We start from the raw sequence: 18,916 nt of genomic DNA on the forward strand, positions 1-18,916 counted from the left end.
AGAGGCAGGGTGCAATACTGGGTCTTCAGCAGAGGTGCACAGACCTCAACAAAGAAGCAAGATGTGGGTGTGGGTGGTAGAGACATAGAGGCTTCGGCAAAGGCACAGAATGTGGGAGCGGGCCTCACCCAAATGCTGGCCTCCTGGATGTCCTCCGCAGATGCTGGCCCAAGGTGAGGCTTAGCAAGCTACTCTGGCTGTTCTGGCATCAGCAAAGGCACCAGCATGTGTAGGCAGCCTCAAATGCAGGCTGCTGCAGTTTGACCTTGACCTACATTAAATATGCATGTATGAGCAGCAGGGGCCTACTCAGATGCTGCAGAGACACCAGAAAGCATTCTCATTTGAGGCACTGATTTAATGATAGAAAAGAAAAAAAGAATATTCATAGATTAATGACTATATCTGTGTTTGTTGCTTTTAAACTTCAAGGCAGATGCCGTGAATGCAAGTAAGAGTTCTAGAGAAGCTCAGGGTCTAAACTGGTCATGCCAGTCATTGAAATGCAGTGTAAAAGAAAATTTTGAGTATAAAGAGATTTTGAAAATCCTAAATGAGAAAGGTCAGAACCAGGTCAAAGGAGACCTGATGATTGGGACTGCACAACTGCAAATTCTATACTTTGCGACATGTGTCTCAAATGCCACTCTCTGAAAGAGAAAATAGTGTGCCATGTTATGTATATAGTGATAAATTTAACTTCTTGCTGACAAATTTCTTCAAATTTAGTTTAAGTGTGCAGGTCATGTGACTACCATTCTGATGAAGCTAAAGCCATCACCAGCTATCCTTCCTACAGATCCATGAGTTTTTACTTTATAGATTCTGCTGCATACAAGTGTTGTCTTTGGCAATAAAAACTACTGGGTTTTGGGAGCATAACGTTGTACAGGATAACTGCCCCTTAAATGTGGTATGTATGAGGCAAGTGTGCTTACTTCGGATGTTGTATTAATTCTTTGGGGCTTTTAAAAATTGAGATATGCCATACATAGACTGAAAGTAGAATTAATTTGACTTTTGCGGAGCTGAATGAGTCATATTCATTCTTAAGGAAGACAGCTAGGCTGCAGCTGCTAAGAAATCCACCTAGGCATTATTTCTGGCTGTGAGTGAATGAAATAGACTGGGAATGACTTTAATTTTGTTGAACTTTCACCTTACAATGGCAAGAGAATTTGATTCTGGGTTTCAATTTTTTGGTCTTTGGACATTTACTTGAAATAAATTTAATGTATAGACATCATTTTCTCCTTAGGAGTTTGTTAAGGGAAAGATTTATACTAAAATGTGGGACATCAATATTTTGCTGACATTTTAACATTGGTCACTCTTTATGTATTTGGTTAATTCCCATTTAGAACACTAGATTGAACACCATGGAGCTGATAGACAGCTCTATGGCAGAAATGCACACCTTATGGGCCTGATGACCCTGGGCTTTACAATAAGATTTATTGAAGTATAACTGGTTGAACATATTTAAAATGTACAATTTAGTGAGTTTTGACACATACATACACTCATAAAACCATCTCCACAATCACCTACTCATCACCACCATCACCTCCAAAAGTTTCCTCATGGCCCTTTGTAATAACCTTCTCAGTGGCTCCCCAAACTGATCCCGGGCAGCCACTGATGTGCTTTCTGTTTATATTTTCAAAAAATTGGTAAAATTGGAATCATATACTATGCACTACTTTTTGTCTGTATTCTTTCAGTCAGCATAATTATTTGCAGATTAATCTATGCAATTGAAGTTATCAATAGTTTGTTCCATTTTATTGCTTAGTATTCTATTGTATGGATATACTACAATTTGTTTATTCATTCATTTATTGATTGGCATTTGGGTACTTTTCAGCTTTGGGCTTTCACAAATAAAGCTGTTGCTTTGCCTCACATGGGTTTATCACCTCTCTTCCCCTGGGTGATGGAGCTGCAGGAAGGGATTACTCAAAGCCCATTTCTTCCAAGCAGTGAGAGATGCTGAAGGGGTTAATTTCCCAGAATCCTCAAGAGAGAGGCATTCCTTCCTTTGGAAATTCACCATGAACTGGGTTCTCTCCCCACATTTATTCTCTAGACTAGGAAGTTACAGGAAAAGCACATAGGTGGGGTTATGGCTAATTATAGTTTAACAATAGAGGCTGGTAACATCAGTGGACCAAGCAAAGTGACATTCCAGAATGCAATTTGCAATAGGTTAAGTTGATCCACCAACAAAAGCTTGATCTTAGCAAACACTGTTTTTCCCTACAGCAATTTCCCCAGTATTTTACATATCAATTAGTAGGTTAACCAAGGACATCTGTCCTTGAGCCAGCAACTCTTTAACAGAGACTTTTGCCTGAGGAAAGTTTCCTGTCTTTTTCAAGGTTAACATTTCTATATGTAATTCCAAAAGGTTAGGCTAAACCTGGGACTACAGGGCTTTGGAAAATAAGCCCTGTGAAATACATTTGCTTTATCAATGTCAGTGTACTCCACATCAATCTACTATGAATATTTGTGTGTAAGTCTTGTATGGACATATGCTTTCATTTCTCTTGGGTGAATACCTAGGAGTGGAATGGTTGAGTCACATGATAGGTAGATATTTAATGTTTTAGGAAATGTGACATCTGTAAAGAGATTGACACTGGAAAAGTGTCTGCTTGATAAAGGCTGCAAAGGAGGTTTTGAAGTCAAATTAGGGCTCTGAAAATATACCCCTTTCAGGAATCTCAGTAGCACTCCATTGTATTCCCTGCATAATATCTATTTTCAGGGTAGGCCTTCCAATTCCTAGTGGATATACATGCTGTATTTTCTACCTTAAATCTCACCACTGTATTCCAATCTGTTCCTCAGGTTACCAATAAAATAACTAGGGAGGATGTCTCTAATAAGTATAGATAATCCATGCTCTTAACAATCTTGCAACTTTTACCAATTTCAAATGTGTGCCTCTGCACCAACTAACTTATTAAGACTTATTCTGTAATAGCATTATGAAGTTACATGTCTGCCAGAAGGCACCACTTTAGAACAACGCAAGTTATAGCAGTTGCCTTGCATGTACTGACCTCTCCTGATGCACCATTACATCAGATTACCTCTACTCTTTTGGCTAAAGATTCTACCAACATGAATACCGTATTTAGAATTGACCTACGGTTAAAAAGAATCCTTATAAACCCCCACCAAAGTCATCCCTATATCCACTCAAACCTGAAGAAATTTCAGGTATAAAACACACTATTGAATCTTTATTACATAAGGACATCTCAGACCTTGCAATATTCCTATATAGCCAGTCAACAAACTATCAGAAAAGGCTATGCATTTGTTCAGGAACTCAGGGTGAGTAATAGAATTGTGATCCCTGAATTCCTGGTAATTCCCAACATGAATGTGTCCTGTCCTCCATTTGCTGAAGATTCAAGTAAATATTTCACAGTGGTAGATTTGTGTGCAGCTTTTTAAAGTAGATGTGTAAATTAAAAGTTAACATTTGTTAACTATTTTTATGGGAAAATTAACAGCACACATGGATAGTTATACGAAGTATGGGATTTATGAACTCCTTATCGTATTTCTTTCAATCTAAACAATTCAATCAAAACAAAAGGATTTGATTTTTCTTTGAGGGCCCATCCTCTTATAATGTGTAGATGATTTATTGCTGTGCCCTCTTGTTCTAAGTAGTTCACAGGAAGACTCCATATATCTCGTTTCAAGGTTAGCTGAAAACAAGCATAAGGAATCTAGAGAAAAGTAATGATTTTGTCAGGAAACTGTACAAATTATTTGGGTCACAATTTGTCAGCACTTGGGGGTTTTCTGTTCTACACTAGAGAAAAATAAGACTCAATTTTACTAAAGCTCTGAAATAAAAGAAAACAGATTTTTAGTTTTGACTGGTTATTGCAAGCAATAAATACCTTTTTTTTAAAAAAAAAAAAAGTTGTTCAGTCCTCTCGTGAGCTTACTAAGATAGCAATTCCTGAGCCTCTCCCTTGGGATACAAAGTGGAAGAAGCTCTCTTCTCTTCAAATTCTTCTCCTCAACAGCCTCCCACTTTGGATATCCCTAACCATGTCAAAACCTTCTCTCTTTGGTTTATGAAATACAAGATGGTGTATTGGGAATATAAACTCACCAGAAGCATGGCCATTGCTTTTCTTAGCTTAGTTTGGTAATTAAGTCCTAATTTTCATGTTTGCAAGAGCTGGCAGCAGCTGCCAAACTATATGAAGCTTCTGCCAATATGGTGTTTGCTTTACATTAACTCTGTAGTTTACGTTTACTATGCAATGATTGTTATTCCTAGATAACACTCTATAATTCTCTATGAGCAACTTTTCCATTTATGAAATCCTTTTATTATCTCTTTTATATATCCCTGTTTAACACTGGTCAAATGTTCCTCATGTAACTTGATTTCCTCTTCAAGATGAAGGGGAAACATCCAGTTCAGATCTTACAGACACCCTTTTTAGTTAATCATGATTTAATATAGCTTATAAATGGATTTTAATTTTAAAAATGACAATAGCATCCCCTTTTGTTGTATCCACTGAAAATGCAGCCATTGAAAAGTTTCATTACATTGTATTTGATCTTCCCTGATAGCTGAATTAACAGCTGTAACTGAAGCTCTTATTGTGGTAAAAGATGAAAGATGAAAGAGAGTATATGTGCTTTAAGAATTGTTCATGATTTTGGAATGTTATGAAAACTGAAAGGATTCATGACTTCTCAGTGTATTTTGACTACCAGTGGAAAAGATCAATGATGTAGGTGTAGCTATTAAAAACTCCCAAGGAAATTATGGTTATTAAGATTGAAATGCATACAGAGACCAAAATCCAAGGGCAATACCTTTGCAGTGTTACGTGCTAAATGAGCAGCTTTTGCCATCCCAGCTACGTGAAATGCTTCAAAATTGACATCTATCACCACCAAACCTTCAGAAGAATAATTGTCTCAATTTAAGCTGGCTATGGTTGACTCACAGTGATCAGCTCAAACCTCTGAGAAACAAAATTGGCCATCACAAGAGGATGGGTTCCCTCAAACACCACAACTCTCCAGTGGGCCCAGGTCAGATTAATCTACAATTGTTCACATTATGGAATGAAAAAACTACTTATTGTATTGAATAAATAATGGCAAATAATAAGCATAACCCAGATAAATCTGTAAAGGCGAGAAATGGTTTAGTCCTCCTCCTCAAGATTCTTTTGAAGATTTACAAATGAGCTTTATACAACTGCCCAAATCCTTAGGCTATGTATATACATTAGTTGTTGTTGGTAAAATTTCTGTTTGGATAGATGCTTTTCCATTTAACATTGTCACAGTTGGTACAATGCTATTAGATCTCATACTCCGAAATGGAGGAACTCCTTTCATGAAAACAGTCATAGAGAAACTATTAGGCCCTTCCATTAACCTATAAAATTCACTTTCAGTATTACTCCAGTCATAAGGAAAAGCAGAAAGACTAAATGAAACACTAAAGATGACACTGTCCAAATCAGGTTAGCAATTTTACCTATCTTATATCAATCCTATAAGTTGTACAGCATCTGTTAGGGATGGCAAAACAATATTCAATCTATTAAAACAAGTTCATCACTGGCTGGAAGGATTGGTTGGTTCAAGAAAAATTTCTGCTTATAGTTGTGTTTATACTAATACAATGAAGTTGTATTGATTTCAGAAATTATTACCTCAATGAACCAGTTTTGTGGCTGACCCATCATATAAATGTCATATATAATAATATTTAAATAAGGATTCTCTGCCAAAGTAGATTAAATTCCTTATGGTCAAACCTTCTCCTCTGGAAGAGAGGAACAACTGCAAGATGAACTTTGACATCTTGGCCACATCACCTACAAAGCAGAGTCAGCCAAATGCTATAGTCCCAAACTGGGTAACTCACAAAGCAGAGGAGCTTGGATAATATATTTCTAAAATGGGCACCACACAAACACACCAACCAGCCCAGTACTTATTTAACCCACAAACCCACATATAGCCATCCAATGAACATCACTGGAAAGCCTTGCTTTCCTAATATGGAACAGAGATGGTTCATGATTTTGTGGTTATAGAAGATCTCAATTTCTCCCCACCACACCCCAAACTTCTTTTATGAGAGCCTCCAATATTTGATCTTTTATTTCATATATATAAATACTATTGTTATTAAAACAGGAATAGAGAAACTAGTAGAAGAACTTGGCTTGGGTTAAAAAATGTTGAGTTTGTTGGATTTACATCTAAGTAGGCGCGAAAAATTATCTATTCACAGCAGTGGAAAGTCAAGTACGTCTTTAATATCATCCATTTAATACCATTTCCTCTTGCCATCCATAAGAAAAAGACTTTTTGAATTCTTCTTGAGTTAATTACCACGGCTGAAGGTTCAATTTTTGTGCTTTTAAATGTAAATTAAAATTTGAATTCACTTGAAAAGCATTGGCATTTTCATATGACTTGAATGTTGAGAATGATAGTTTGGATTTTTTTTTTTTTTTGTCCTTATATATACAATTCAGTGTAGTACCAGTATACCATCTTAAGTTATAAACATTCACAACTATTTTTTCTTGGTAAAAAAGTGATAAACTACTGCTAAGTTCATACATCACAGTTTTACCACCAAACTTCTTTTCCATGCAGATCTATTTCTGGTATGCTTTCTTAATAGAGTAATTTTAAAAAACTAAGTTTTGAATCAGAGAGGCTTACAATTTAAAGCTATCCATCACTAGCCCTTTAAAAAATTTTTGAGATGTAGCCTGTGATATGAGTAATCATGAATTATAATTCTGGATATTCACATACTCTTTAAAGGGTGTATGCTCTATCCTGAATTCTAAAGGCTTGTCCACATTCTTTGATTTCATAGCCATCCACATGAGTCACGCCTACAACACTTTTGTGTACATAGAAATTTTAGCAGTAATGGAATATGTACTGTTCTAGAAATCAGAGACCACTAATTTAGTGTGAAATGTAAGAATTGTTCTTTGCTTTTGATTGAAATAGTTGATCAGTATGCAGTATTCTGCTGTACCAATAATTACTGAAATGGAGGAATAGCATTAATGATTTATGTAGAGTGTGATGGGAATAAAAATGCTTGAATTATTAACTTACATATTTACAACTTGACTAAAAATGAAATCTATGTTTAGGATTGTGACTACAAAATCATTCATTTGCCATTTTTAAAGAAGCTATTAAAGACTTTGAGAACTAGCTTAAATGTTCTATCTTGGGACATACTGAGATGACAAATTGAGTTTGGCTTCTGATACTGGGAAACTGGGACATACTGTTTCAGGATTAGATACCAAAAAAATAATAAATACTACTCTTAGGCCTTCTTAAAAGTGGCTCAATGAACTGTACTCATATACATTTATTTCATGTAAAATTTATGGGAAAAAATTCTAAATCTAATTTAGAATTTGGAAATTGAAAGATATGAAACAAAATACTGCTTAGTCATTTATTCAAGGTCACACAATTTGGCTTCTAAGCTAGAAACAGAAACTCACAGTTTCCTAACAACCATCCCAAGCTGCTATACGGTTATCTCTAGAAATTCCATCTGTAAAATTTCAATCAAGACAGATGTATTTAAGCTCTTTGAAAGCTTTGCCTGCTCTGTAATTCCACATTTCAAACTGATTATTATATAGTAATTCACAGTAGATTTTTTTGGACAGAACATGCTGGCACAGCATTTGGTACCCTGTTGGAGCAACTGTGACAGAAACATTCAAATAAACTAACGTTCCAGCCTCAACTGACTCGTCTGGACTGACCAATACGATCTTTTCCTTAGAAGATAAAAATCACTTTTTAGCTAGCAACATTGGGAGCAAAAGGCTTTTCTAGGTTTTTTTACCTTCTAAAAATGACACATCTATAGCTGTATATCTAACATTCTATGTTTGAGATTTTGGAGCCAATGGGAAAAGGAAAGGAGGATGGAAGAAACATTTCAAATCATATTAAATGTTTACATGGAAATGAATCACATTTCAATTGCTTACTAGCTGTGCGACTTTGCAAAATTGCTTACCTTCTCTGTGTCCCAGTTTCCCTGTCAGTAAAATGAGCACGATATAGGTTCATAACTTAGTTTCCAAACTCTTGGGTCTAGGGGTGTTTCAGAATTCAGAATGTTTAGGATTTTAGAAAGTGATTCAGTGCGGATACCATATATTTACATAACAATCACAGCAGGATCTCAGGCAGCATATTAAAATATTAAAATTGTTGCAGTAAAATAAATATTTAAGCTAAGAGGGATAATACAAGAAATAAATAACTTCATATCAATTTCGGTCAGATTTTTGCCTGTGTGGGGAAAAAACCAAAACGAAGTTTCCAAAGATTTATGGCTTTAAGAATTATAGGTAAGAGATTGTAGACCTGAATTAATATGTACAACATAGGTTAACTTAAATGGATAAGTTATTTTATGTAAAGCAATTAGAATAGTAACTGGCACATAGTAAGTGCTCATATGTGTTAGCTATTATTATAATTTTATATATCTCCTTTCATCTTAGAGATCTTACACATTGATTTAATCTGCTTGCTTGCAATTAAATATGGTCAGATAGGCAAAGTTTTACCCCAAATGTGTCTAAGACATATTTGGCTGGTTCATAGACAAAATTTGTGTTGTAAGTAGAAAATTAAAAGTCAAAAATAATAAAGGCATTAGCAAAAAACATGTATTTTCAACACAAAGCACCTGCAATTACCTGTAGTTGCAATTATTTCTCTGCAATATTTTAGATATTAATTGTATTATATTCTGTATCAATAATCTTTAAAAACATTTTTTATATGGCTAAATTGAAAATCATGCAGGGTTGCCTTTGTCACAGAATATAAACCTGTTGAATTAATAATGGCAATTATAACTGTTAAGAGTGCATACAAAAATTCTCAAATGACACTTGAGTGCTGCATGCCTTACAGATAAACGGCCAATATTTGAATTCTCTATCCTTGTTTCTTTATCCCTGAAAACTTTTTAGATACTTCTATTACTTAAAAAATAAGATTTTAAATATATAATATGAAGTAAACTTTATCTTGCCCAAAATTTAATTTCAGAGACATCTTTAAGTAGGCTAATGTAGACACCACTTAAAAGGTAAAAATGTAAAATTCCATTTTCTAAATATATTTTTATATTAATGTAAACTAAGAACTTGGACATTTTGGACTTTTGGAACTACTTTACTGAGTGTTAAACACATTATTTTTCTTCTCATGACATAATTACAAAAGATTTTTTTTATTTAAAAATTATATATTGACCAATAATAATTGTATATATATATATTTATGGGGTACAAAGTGGTCCTATAATTTTTTAATGCTAAGGCCAATTAAAAGCAAACTAGTAGTTTGGGGTCATGAAAGAGATAAATGTTAGAAGAACTTGTAGATGTTGAGACACTATTAATCTGGCAGAAGTAAATTATTATCATTATTGTTATTATTCATGTTACCTTGCACTGTGCTAAGAAATTTATGAATATTGTCTCATTTAATGCCCTAATGAATTCTATGATTCCATGCAATTCTGTGATTGGTTGAATAATAATTATATGAGGATGACAAAAATAGTAATATTAATATTGTTTAGTACTGTACTAAGACCTTCACATATTGTCTCACTTAATTACCTTAACAATCTTCTGTTAAAATCTATTATCCTACCATGTCTTACCATTTTACAGTTAAAAAAATTAATATTCCCTGTGTCCCTTATTCATATTTGGTAAATTAATTTCTATGCAAGTCAGGATCTATACATTTCAGACATAAGATAGTATTCACCCAAATTAAGTTCTTCAAAATTCGTTCTTTGTGTACAGAATTTTGTGTACAAACTTACTACCCCGATTGATTCAAGCATGTTGTTTTCAAATAGGAATGATATTCATTACCTATTTGATGAATGTTTCTTTTAAGCCAGTGACTTATTTTACAATTACAAAAATGAAAAAAAATCAAAAGTTATCAAACTAATGTATAATAAGTTTCAAAATAAATTGTAGCTAAAGAATAGCTATACTTGTGTTTTCTTGTCCTACAGTATCAAAGGCATACACAAAAGGGTTCTCTCTGCTGTCTGCTGACCAACAAATTTTTGTACAGTATTAATTCTGCCAAAGAATAAACTGAATAACAGTATACTCAAAAAGGCATATACATATGAATGTTGTATTTTTTTCTAAATATTAAAGTCACAGATAAAAATTGCAGAATTAGAAAAAATTATTTAGAGTTATAAACTGTTAATGTATTGGTACACATCTTTCCAATATAGTCTTTTAGATTCCAATCACTATTTTATAAACACCTTTTGACATCATTAAAGATTCTTCTAAATCAGCATTTCAGTGGTTTGTTGTTGAGTAATATTTTATTACAATGTTGAGCCATCATCTTTAAGTCAATTTCAAATTATGACTTTTCAGTAAGAGGTAATATAATATAATTTCTGTGTATAAATTTTAAAATATTTTTCTCATAAATTTTTCTTTACAAATTTTTCTTTATGCAAAATATCCATAAAGAAATTCATCACACATTTTATGTTAAATATATTAAGTATTTTGGAAACTTTAGCATGTTAACTATCACCATAAATATATATCAGGTGGATGTTGCCAAGTATTCCTTTTTGAACTTTTAAAAAAACTCTTTTAAAATACCCAAATAAACAATTTCAGTGCAAATGAAGTGTAGAAAAATAGTGTTGCATAGTTCTGAAAGAGAGGGAAAGAAAAGGTTATTTTTTCAATCCCTTCTTACATAGGTTTATTGAAAGATGAAAGTGCCTAATTAAATTACCAAAATTACCAATAATTCCAACTATTTTAAAAGAAAAAATATTTATTTTTCTAACTAATTTCAAGCATTTCTTTTCAATAATACCCGATATATTGTAGTACGCTTATAAAAATTTTCAATTTTTTAGAGGCATCTGTTTTATACAGATCTTCCAGAAAGGAACTCTGCTTTCAGAAAATAATTTTAATTTCTTTATTTAAAGAGATTAGTACTAGGTCTCAATATGACATTTTAGATAAAGTACTTTAAGCCTTAAAAAAAAAAAAAAGTATGGAAACAAATTGGAGAACCCAAGAATGTGGGTTTGATGGGCAGTGGTTATGGGGACTAGACTATTTATTTCGTAAGACTGCCTCAACCCCCCTTTCCTGTGCACATACAGAATGATTAACAATGCAATGATTAAATTCAGGATAGCTGAAAAACTCTGCTATTCTCCTGACATTGAAAAAGAAATTATTTTCTTGGAAAATATGATAATTGGTTTTTCTTTCTAATAGATATGTCCTCTTTGAACCAAAGCTAGACAATCGTTAAAGCCTGTCTGGTCTGAAGAATCCTTTATGGAGTTTAGAAAAGAAAGGAAATGTGATCTTTCCACCTAGCATCTATTCTTGTTTTAAAATTTCTTATTCTATATTGCTTTATAAAGACTAGTTTCCAAGGTCTGTTTTTTTCTAGCAATTGGAAAGTGTTTAACATGGAGAGGTTGTGTTGAGTGTCATAAAAGAATTGAGTCTGTTTTATCCTATAGTGCAGATTATTCTTTAAAAAGAAGTGTACATCTTCCATTTGGGGGTTAAAGTAAATGAACCAGAGAGATGCTATTGAGTGAAGAAAAAATAGGATAAATAAATTTAGGGGTGGGCCATCATGTGCATAGTTTATTTGGATATTACTTTTTTTTTCTCATAGAGATCTCACAGAAGGCTACTTCTTTATCATATTTTAAAAAATAAATTATTATAAAATAATACCTTCTAAATTTCTTCAGATGACAAAAAAAAAGAAGACTGAGATATATGAATTTAACTTACATTTAATTTGCAAGCAATGCAGCAACCCACACTTTATAATAATAAATGTTACTAAAACACAGGAGACCAATGGTAATTTTATAGTTAACATAAAGTTATATATGATACTTATAATCAATAAATGGTAGAGTAGTTTAGGTAGGAAGACCTTTGGATATGTTGGCCCTATCCATCTCAGGTAATAAAGTTTAACGTTTGCTTAGTGATACTATGATACAAACCAAAATAAAGAATTTGACAAGTCTGTACATTTCCTGAATGATGTTAAAGTTTATAATTCCCTGGTCATAATACAGAGTGGGCTTTATGATAACACATTTTGGTGTCTAAAATGAGATGAAAACATATAATTTGCATTCTCTGAAGTCACAGCATGAGACTGCTTATACTCTGCAGCTGGATGTTTATGGCTGCTTTTCTCCTAATTCTCTTTGTAGTGCTGTAACTGGATGTGCTACACATTAAAATTCACATCTTTTGTGCTGATGTTGTATTATTGCATCTTCTCAAGCTGAGCATTCAACTGCAAAACCAAAAATAATATGGACATATAAAGGGCTCTGCTGTCCCTATTATTTATTTATATACTTATTTATTTATTTTGCTGTAAATTAAAGGATATTACATAGAAAATCCCCCATGACCTAGTTTCTTCTTATTACTCCAACTTTCTCTCCTGTTGCTCCTGTATATACAAAATATAATTTATATCAAAATTCTTATTACTCAGTAAGCATTGAAGCATGTTGCCACACTGGGTGGGGTCAGTGTCAGGGAGAAGATAAGACATCTTAGATGTATGTTTAGGAGGTGAAATGAATAGGACTTGGTATTTAATTAATTGAAAGTGGGGTGCAGTAGAAAAGGAAGAATATCAGATGACTCTCCCATTTGAATTTTGTGTGAAACAGTAAAATGAAGTCCTAAGGAGGGCGTGTGTGCGTGTTGAGGGTGGGAGGGTAAAAACCTGGAAATCTTACCGTATCCAGGGTTCTGCACCATCCCTTGGGGCTTCCCTGCACCTTATCCATATGTGTATAAATAGTTTCTTTATATACCTCTTTGTTTGTCTGTATTATCTGTTTCCTGCCAGAACCTTGACTGGTACAATAACTGGTACCAGAAGTGGCCCCAGGAAACAGAAGTTCAAATTTGGGAAATATATTGTTCACATATTTGAGGAATATTGGGAAGAAATGGGGTATAAATAATTCATGACATGCACTGACATTATTATTACTCAAATGATCACAGATGTTGGCATGTAATGAACTGTATATGAGAATCGGGATATTAAGTGATTATGAAACTCAGTTGCTATGGCAAAAAGAGTGATAAAATTTTTCTGGCTTCTTCTGGTGGTTCAAGAGAATTTAGATGTGAACACTGTACAATTAAAAATTTAAAATATCTGGCATGGATGATCAGAAAACCGAAAGAGAAGTCTTGAATATGACTCTCATTTTCTATGGCCAGAGGAAAGATATGGGTGAGAACAAAGTTTAGGGTCTGATTATGAGGATTTCAGAGTTTTAATTCAAATAAATTCTCAACGCCTCTAGGTTTCTTGTGCTGATAGAACAGTGCTGGTGAGAAAGGGGTGGAGTTTTGAACCCCAAGACAGGGTCATTTAAGCAGCACGGATGAGGCTGAGACTTGGATGTTCTTCCTGCTACCACCATCAGTTTCCTCAAATATCAGATGTCTAGAATAAAGAGAGAACAAACCTCATCTGAACAAAAGCCCTTTTTTTTTTTTTTTTTTTTTTTTTTTAAATTTTATTTTGTCGATATACATTGTAGCTGATTAATGCTCCCCATCACCAAAACCTCCCTCCCTTCTCCCTCCCCCCCTCCCCCCCAACCATGTCCTTTCTGTTTGTTTGTTGTATCAACTTCAAATAATTGTGGTTGTTATATCTTCTTACCCCCCCCCGTTTGTGTGTGTATGTGTGTATGTGTGTGTGTGAATTTATATATTAATTTTTAGCTCCCACCAATAAGTGAGAACATGTGGTATTTCTCTTTCTGTGCCTGACTTGTTTCACTTAATATAATTCTCTCGAGGTCCATCCATGTTGTTGCAAATGGCAGTATTTCATTCGTTTTTATAGCTGAGTAGTATTCCATTGTGTAGATGTACCACATTTTCTGTATCCACTCATCTGATGATGGGCATTTGGGCTGGTTCCAACTCTTGGCTATTGTAAAGAGTGCTGCGATGAACATTGGGGAACAGGTATACCTTCGACTTGATGATTTCCATTCCTCTGGGTATATTCCCAACAGTGGGATGGCTGGGTCGTATGGTAGATCTATTTGCAATTGTTTAAGGAACCTCCATACCATTTTCCATAGAGGCTGCACCATTTTGCAGTCCCACCAACAATGTATGAGAGTTCCTTTTTCTCCGCAGCCTCGCCAGCATTTATCGTTCATAGTCTTTTGGATTTTAGCCATCCTAACTGGGGTTAGATGGTATCTCAATGTGGTTTTGATTTGCATTTCCCGGATGCTGAGTGATGTTGAGCATTTTTTCATATGTCTGGTGGCCATTTGGATATCTTCCTTAGAGAAATGCCTACTTAGCTCTTTTGCCCATTTTTTAATTGGGTTGCTTGTTTTCTTCTTGTAAAGTTGTTTGAGTTCCTTATATATTCTGGATATTAATCCTTTGTCAGATGTATATTTTGCAAATATTTTCTCCCACTCTGTTGGTTGTCTTTTAACTCTTTTAATTGTTTCTTTTGCTGTGCAGAAGCTTTTTAGTTTGATATAATCCCATTTGTTTATTTTTCCTTTGGTTGCCCGTGCTTTTGGGGTCGTATTCATGAAGTCTGTGCCCAGTCCTATTTCCTGAAGTGTTTCCCCTATGTTTTCTTTAAGAAGTTTTATTGTCTCAGGGTGTATATTTAAATCCTTAATCCATTTTGAGTTGATTTTAGTATATGGTGAGAGGTATGGATCTAGTTTCATTCTCCTGCATAACGATATCCAGTTATCCCAGCACCACTTGCTGAAGAGGCAGTCCCTTCCCCAGTGAATAGGCTTGGTGCCTTTGTCAAAGATCAGATGGCAGTAAGTGTGAGGGTTGATTTCTGGATTCTCTATTCTATTCCATTGGTCAGTGTGTCTGTTTTTATGCCAGTACCATACTGTTTTGGTTATTATAGCTTTGTAGTATAGCTTAAAGTCAGGTAGTGTTATGCCTCCAGCTTTATTTTTTTTGCTGAGCATTGCTTTGGCTATTCGTGGTCTTTTATTGTTCCATATAAATGTCTGAATAGTTTTTTCCATTTCTGAGAAAAATGTCTTTGGAATTTTGATGGGGATTGCATTGAATTTGTATATCACTTTGGGTAGTATGGACATTTTCACTATGTTGATTCTTCCAATCCAAGAGCATGGGATATCTTTCCATCTTCTTGTATCCTCTCTAATTTCTCTCAGCAGTGGTTTGTAGTTCTCATTATAGAGATTTTTCACCTCCTTGGTTAACTCAATTCCTAAGTATTTTATTTTTTTGGTGGCTATTGTAAATGGGCAGGCTTTCTTGATTTCTCCTTCTGCATGTTCACTATTGGAGAAAAGAAATGCTACTGATTTTTGTGTGTTGATTTTGTATCCTGCTACTGTGCTGAAATCATTTATCAATTCCAACAGTTTTTTTGTAGAGGTTTTAGGCTGTTCGATATATAGGATCATGTCATCTGCAAACCTAGCAGAAACCTGGTAGACTTCCTGGGCGAGGCGGTGCTGAGCAGGGTCTTGAAGGCCCAGCTGATAGACGAGGGGTGCAGAAGACACGCCCCAACCCAGCACAGTGTGCACAGAGGGGGGAGACGTGCGGCCAGGGAGGCGGAGACTCGACAGAAACCACACACCCGGTGGGGTCGCCACTGCACGATCTAACAGCCTGGGCCAGAGCACACTGAACGGGGAGAAGTCCTGTACAGAAAGTGAAAGCTCAACAGAGATCACACACCCTGTGGTACATGATCCACCAGCCCAGCAGAGTACAAGCTGACCAGTAAGGTGGATCCCCGGAGAAGCCCAAGACCCGAGGCAACCACACACACAAGACACTAGAGGCCAACTGAGCAGTCACGGCGGGAGCCATACCAAATTGGCAACCACAGCAACATCCTAGTTAGTCATTAGTCTTAAACCGGTGGACTGTGAAACCACCTGCCACAATGAATAAACACCAAAAAAAAGACACCAGAAATACAAAAAATCAAGAAAGTACACCACCAAAAGTTAATAAATCTCATACTCTAGATCCTATAGAACAAGAAGCCCTTGAAATAACTGATAAGGAATTTCGAGTGATAATTCTAAGGAAACTGAATGAGATACAAGAAAACTCAGCTAGACATCATGATGAAATGAGGAAAAGTATACAGGATCTGAAAGAGGAAATATACAAGGAAATCAATGTCCTGAAAAAAAATGTAGCAGAACTTGCTGAACTGAAGAAGTTATTCAGCGAAATAAAAAACACAACGGAGAGTTTAACCAGCAGGCTTGTCGAAGTTGAAGAGAGAACCTCTGAACTTGAAGATGGGCTGTTTGAAATAACACAAGCAGACAAAAAGAAAGAAAAAAGAATCAAGGACATGGAAGAAAATCTGAGAGAGATATCAGACAACCTCAAGCGCTCAAATATCCGAGTCATGGGTATTCCAGAAGGGGAGGAAAATGGAGATTCCATTGAAAACATATTCAACAAAATAGTGGCAGAAAACTTCCCAGGTATAGGAAAAATCACAGATCTTCAGATCCAGGAAGCTCAACGATCTCCAAACGTATTCAACCCAAAAAGGCCTTCTCCAAGACATGTCATAGTCAAATTGGCAAAACTCAGAGACAAAGAGAGAATCTTAAAAGCTGCAAGAGAGAAGCGTCAAATCACCTATAAGGGAGCCCCAATCAGGTTAACATCAGACTTTTCATCACAAACCCTAAAAGCTAGAAAGGATTGGGATGATATTTTCAAAATACTAAAAGACAAAGATTGCCAGCCAAGAATACTCTACCCTGCAAGGCTATCCTTCCGAAATGAGGGGCAAATAGTATATTTCTCAGACAAACAAAAACTGCGGGAGTTCACTACCACAAGACCACCCTTACAAGAAATCCTCAAGGGAGTACTGGGTTTGGTTCCTGAAAAATAACTACCACTGCCATAAAAACCTAAGAAAAATCTAAACCCGCTAGTACAATAAAAATGGCATTCATGAAGAGAAAACAAGCTAACAAAAACACTATCTACAACCTAAGGAACCAACAAACAAAGAAACCAAACAGTAAATCAGAAAGCAAGGAACAAAAGACACCTAAGACAACCAAACAACCAATAAAATGCTAAGAATAAATCAACACCTTTCAATAACAACTCTTAATGTTAAAGGCTTAAATTCCCCAATTAAAAGACACAGACTGGCTGACTGGATCAAAAAGCAGGACCCAACTATATGCTGCCTACAAGAGACCCACCTCACCCATAAAGATTCACACAGACTAAGAGTAAAAGGATGGAAAAAGATTTACCATGCAAACAGAAAAGAAAAACGAGCTGGAGTGGCTATTCTTATATCTGACAAAATAGACTTTAAACTAAAAACCATAAAAAGAGACAATGAGGGACACTACTTAATGATAAAAGGACTGATCCATCAAGAAGACATAACAATCATAAATATGTACGCACCCAATGTTGGAGCAGCCAGATTTATAAAACAAACTCTATTAGACCTAAAGAAGGAAATAGACACTAATACCATAATAGCAGGGGACCTGAACACTCCACTGTCAATATTAGACAGATCATCTAGGCAAAGAATCAGTAGAGAAACACAAGATCTAAACAAGACTCTAGACCAATTGGAATTGGCAGATATCTACAGAACATTCCACCCAACAACCTCAGAATATTCATTCTTCTCATCAGCACATGGATCATTCTCCAAGATAGATCACATATTAGGTCACAAATCAAGTCTCAATAAATTCAAAAAAATTGGAATTATCCCATGTATCTTCTCAGACCACAATGGATTAAAACTAGAAATTAATAACAAACAAAACTCTGGAAACTATACAAACACATGGAAATTAAACAGCATTCTACTTAATGACATATGGGTCCAAGAAGAAATCAAGCAGGAAATCAAAAAGTTTATTGAAACTAATGAAAACAATGATACATCATACCAAAACCTGTGGGATACTGCAAAAGCAGTATTGAGGGGAAAATTTATTGCATTAAATGCTCACTTCAGAAGAATGGAAAGATGGCAAGTGAACAACCTAACACTTCACCTTAAAGAACTAGAAAAACAAGAACAATCCAATCCTAAAGTTAGCAGACGGAAAGAAATCATTAAGATCAGAGCAGAACTGAATGAAATTGAAAACCAAAAAACAATTCAAAAGATCAACGAATCAAAAAGTTGGTTTTTTGAAAAGATAAATAAAATTGACAAACCATTAGCATGGCTAACAAAAAAAAGAAGAGAGAAGACTCAAATAACAAAAATTAGAAATGAAAAAGGCGATATTACAACTGATTCATCTGAAATACAAGGAATCATTCGAGACTACTATAAACAACTATACGCCAACAAATTTGAAAATCTGGAGGAAATGGATAAATTTCTGGACACACACAAGCTCCCAAAACTGAACCGTGAAGACGTAGAAAATTTGAACAGACCAATAACAATAAAGGAGATTGAAGCTGTTATCAGAAGGCTCCCAACAAAGAAAAGCCCAGGACCAGATGGATTCACAGCAGAATTTTACCAAACATTCAAAGAGGAATTGACACCGATTCTTTACAAACTATTCCAAAAGATTGAAACGGACGCAAATCTCCCAAACTCATTCTATGAAGCAAACATCATCCTGATACCAAAACCAGGTAAAGATATAACCATAAAAGAAAACTACAGGCCGATATCCTTGATGAATATAGATGCA

This window comes from Cynocephalus volans, chromosome 12 (genome assembly GCF_027409185.1).
Source record: "Cynocephalus volans isolate mCynVol1 chromosome 12, mCynVol1.pri, whole genome shotgun sequence".
Taxonomy (NCBI): domain Eukaryota; kingdom Metazoa; phylum Chordata; class Mammalia; order Dermoptera; family Cynocephalidae; genus Cynocephalus; species Cynocephalus volans.